The sequence below is a fragment of the Macrobrachium nipponense genome, chromosome 6 (genome assembly GCF_015104395.2).
Source record: "Macrobrachium nipponense isolate FS-2020 chromosome 6, ASM1510439v2, whole genome shotgun sequence".
NCBI classification, from domain to species: Eukaryota; Metazoa; Arthropoda; class Malacostraca; order Decapoda; family Palaemonidae; genus Macrobrachium; species Macrobrachium nipponense.
The window spans coordinates 134,671,039-134,676,038 of NC_061108.1; positions in this window are offsets into that span (position 1 = coordinate 134,671,039).

Below are 5,000 nucleotides of genomic sequence, written 5' to 3' on the forward strand. Positions count from 1 at the left end.
ATAAAACACCAAGAGATGAAGGACCACGATCAGGAAAGAATATATGCAGAGACTCAAGGCGATACTCAAGTCAAAACTCAATGGAGGAAATATGATAAAAGCCATAAACACATGGGCAGTGCCAGTAATCAGATACAGCGCAGGAATAGTGGAATGGACGAAGGCAGAACTCCGCAGCATAGATCAGCAAAACCAGGAAACAAATGACAATACACAAAGCACTACACCCAAGAGCAAATACGGACAGACTATACATAACACGAAAGGAAGGAGGGAGAGGACTACTAAGTATAGAGGACTGCGTCAAACATTGAAACAGAGCACTGGGGCAATATCGTGAAAACCAGTGAAGACGAGTGGCTAAAGAGTGCATGGGAAGAAGGACTAATAAAAGTAGACGAAGACCCAGAAATATACAGAGAAACAGGAGAAAGACAGAGAGAACAGAGGACTGGCACAACAAACCAATGCACGGACAATACATGAGACAGACTAAAGAACTAGCCAGCGATGACAATTGGCAATGGCTACAGAGGGGAGAGCTAAAGAAGGAAACTGAAGGAATGATAACAGCGGCACAAGATCAGGCCCTAAGAACCAGATATGTTCAAAGTACGATAGACGGAAATAACATCTCTCCATATGTAGGAAGTGCAATACGAAAAATGAAAACCATAAAACACATAGCAAGTGAATGCCCGGCACTTGCACAGAACCAGTACAAAAAGAGGCATGATTCAGTGGCAAAAGCCCTCCACTGGAGCCTGTGCAAGAAACATCAGCTACCTTGCAGTAATAAGTGGTACGAGCACCAACCTGAGGGAGTGATAGAAAACGATCAGGCAAAGATCCTCTGGGACTATGGTATCAGAACGGATAGGGTGATACGTGCAAATAGACACCAGCTGACGTTGATTGACAAAATCAAGAAGAAAGTATCACTCATTGATGTCGCAATACCATGGGAGACACCAGAGTTGAAGAGAAAGAGAGGGAAAAAATGGATAAGTATCAGATCTGAAAATAGAAATAAGAAGGATATGGGATATGCCAGTGGAAATCGTACCCATAATCATAGGAGCACTAGGCACGATCCCAAGATCCCTGAAAAGGAATCTGGAAAAACTAGAGGCTGAAGTAGCTCCAGGTCTCATGCAGAAGTGTGTGATCCTAGAAACGGCACACATAGTAAGAAAAGTGATGGACTCCTAAGGAGGCAGGATGCAACCCGGAACCCCACACTATAAATACCACCCAGTCGAATTGGAGGACTGTGATAGAGCAAAAAAAAAAAAAAAAAAAAAAAAAAAAAAAAAAAAAAAAAAAAAAAAAAAAAAAAAATAATAATAATAATAATAATAATATAATAATAATAATACAAATCCCTTTTTCCATATGCTGAATTAGACAGAAAATTCATACAATATTTATCAATTCTCTCAATACAAAAAAATTATTAAGAAATAAACTTGTCCCTTACGGTCGGCGAAAGAACCATCAAGCAAACGAATCAGACTTCATTCCCATTAGGAGAGGTGGTTCCGTCAGTGCACCTCACGCGGTGCACTGTAGGCATTACTTAAGGTTCTTTAAAACGTCCCTACGGCCCCTAGCTGTAACCCTTTTCATTCCTTTTACTGTACCTCCTTTCATATTCTCTTTTTTCCATCTTAGTTTCCGCCCTATCCTGAGAATTTTTTGCAATAATTTCACAGGTGAATGACCTCTTAGACCTTAGCTTCCATATTCTCTTCGGAAGATTTGAATTTCAAGTCATAATAATAATAATAATAATAATAATAATAATAATAATAATAATAATAATGACTGGGAAGAAGGACTGATAAAAGTAGACGAAGACCCAGAAATATACAGAGACAGGAGAAAGACTTGCAGAACAGAGGAATGGCATAACAAACCAATGCACGGACAATGCATGAGACAGACAAAAGAACTAGCCAGCGATGACACGTGGCAATGGCTACTGAGGGGAGAGCTCAAGAAGGAAACTGAAGGAATGATAACAGCGGCACAAGATCAGGCTAAGAACCAAGATATGTCCAAAAGAACGATAGATGGAAATAACATCTATCCCATATGTAGGAAGTGCAATACGAAAAATGAAACCATAAACCACATAGCAAGCGAATGCCCGGCACTTGCACAGAACCAGTACAAAAAGAGGCATGATTCAGTGGCAAAAGCCCTCCACTGGAGCCTGTGCAAGAAACATCAGCTACCTTGCAGTAATAAGCGGTACGAGCACCAACCTGAGGGAGTGATAGAAAACGATCAGGCAGAGATCCTCTGGGACTATGGTATCAGAACGGATAGGGTGATACGTGCAAATAGACCAGACGTGACGTTGATTGACAAAGTCAAGAAGAAAGTATCACTCATTGATGTCGCAATACCATGGGACACCAGAGTTGAAGAGAAAGAGAGAAAAAATGGATAAGTATCAAGATCTGAAAATAGAAATAAGAAGGATATGGGATATGCCAGTGGAAATCGTACCCATAATCATAGGAGCACTAGGCACGACCCCAAGATCCCTGAAAAGGAATCTAGAAAAACTAGAGGCTGAAGTAGCTCCAGGACTCATGCAGAAGAGTGTGATCCTAGAAACGGCACACATAGTAAGAAAAGTGATGGACTCCTAAGGAGGCAGGATGCAACCCGGAACCCCACACTATAAATACCACCCAGTCGAATTGGAGGACTGTGATAGAGCAAAAAAAAAAAAAAAATAATAATAATAATAATAATAATGAACCAAACAAAAACTTCTTTCAGTTTTCTTCCGAAGACTGAAAAAGAAACCCACAAAATCACTGGGAAAAAAATGTAAATACTTATAAGTAAACACGTTATACACAGTATTTGTGTGAATTTCTTTTTCAATAATAATAATAATAATAATAATAATAATAATAATAATAATAATAATAATAATATAAGAAGAAGAAGAGAAGAAGAAGAAAAAAAAGTTTATTAATGTTATTGCTGCATCAGCTACATTAATTTTAAAGAGGTTCTTTATTTTTTCTAATTACGGTTTTTTTCATTGTCGCTTAAACTGGTGAACAACGCAACGAAGGTTGGCAATAATAATAATAATAACTAATAATAATAATATAATAATAATAATAATAATAATAATAATAATAATAATAAAAATTCCTTTTTCCATATGCTGAATTAGACAGAAAATTCATTACAATATTTATTTATTCTCTTAATTGAAAAAGAAACCCACAAATTCAATTTGTAACTTGTTTACTTCTAAGTATTTACATTAGTTTTACTCCACACTCGAGTACTTTCAGGCCCTTCTGTGGCCCATTCTCAAGAGATGTTTGGGATGTTAGCCTGGGTCAAGGCCCAGCAGTCTTCTGGAACTTCTTCTCGTTGTGCTGTCATTTATGTGATGGCTGTTCTGGTTTTCTTGAGAGTTGGGGATTGGCAACTCTCAAGAAAACCAGAACAGCCATCACATAAATGACAGCTCAACGAGAAGAAGTTCCAGAAGACTGCTGGGCTTGACCCAGGCTAACATCCCAAACATCTCTTGAGAATGGGCCACAGAAGGGCCTGAAAGTACTCGAGTGTGGAGTAAAACTAAATGTAAATACTTGGAAGTAAACAAGTTACAATTGAATTTGTGGGTTTCTTTTTCAATCTCAGAAGAAACTGAAAGAAGTTTTTGTTTGTTGGTTTATTCTCTTAATGTTCCGTCAATGCACCTCACGCGGTGCACTGTAGGTATTACTTAAGGTTCTTTGAAGCGTCCCTTCGGCCCCTAGCTGCAATCCTTTTCATCCCGTTTACTGTAGCTCTGTTTATATTCTCTTTCTTCCATCTTAGTTTCTGCCCTATCCTGAGAATTGTTTTGCAATAATTTCACAGGTGAATGATCTCTTAGGTCTAAGCCCTTGGCAGTTGGCTTATATTCAGTATTTCAATTTCAATTCCAAATCAGATTTCATAAAAGTAAACTATGCAATGCATATGAGCTTACAAGAGAAACACGAAGCCTTTCAATTGTTGCAATAGGGGCAAAAAAATCGCCTCTGAAACGATGATATTTATTGGTATATACCAAAGTCGGCCACCCCGCCCACCCCCCCCCCCCCCCAACAAAAAAATAGAATTCTTGGAAAATGTGGTCCATGGCCAAAAAGAAAGAAAGAAAAAAAGCCTATGAGAGGATGATATATCAAGCAGGGCCCCCAACCCCCTGTCCCACAAAAACCAAAAAATGAGACTTCTTGGAAAATGTGATGAGGTGGATAGATGGTTTCAAAATGACTGTACTGAATAAGGCTTACACGCTGGGGAAACTTCACCTCACAAAAAAAAAGAAAATAAATAAAATAAAATAAAAATAAAACTCTGAGTCTATTGACAATTATTCTGTAACGTGAAATATAGCTTCGATGTGACACTTAAAATCAACAAAACAAAATCCTATCGAGGACAAAAAAATCAGGTTATTCCTCTTTTCTTTTCAGTCCTATAGCAACTGAAATGTAAAAACAAATTCTGAAATTAGTTTCTGCAATTAGGCCGAATAATCGAAAAAAAAAAACAAACATAAAACATTCGCCTCATTATATAATTGTCTATAATTAGAAAAAAACTTTTTAAGCTAATGAACCGGATGTAACCTAAAAAGCTCTAATTAAAACTTTTTTTATGCTAGGAATGAAAATTAGACAAAACGTTTATAATTCCATTCGGTAAAAATACCATTTTATCTTTAGTCATTGTTGATGTTCAGGTAAAGCAGCGAATTTAGTATGTATATATATATATTATATATATATTATATATATATTATATATATATATATTATATATTATATATATGTGTGTGTGTGTGTGTGTGTGTGTGTGTGTGTGTGTGTGTGTGTGCGTCTGCTGCGCGGTGTTATAATACAATACATAAATACAGAATAGATAGATAGAATAGACACACGGAAGCTTTGAAAACGAATT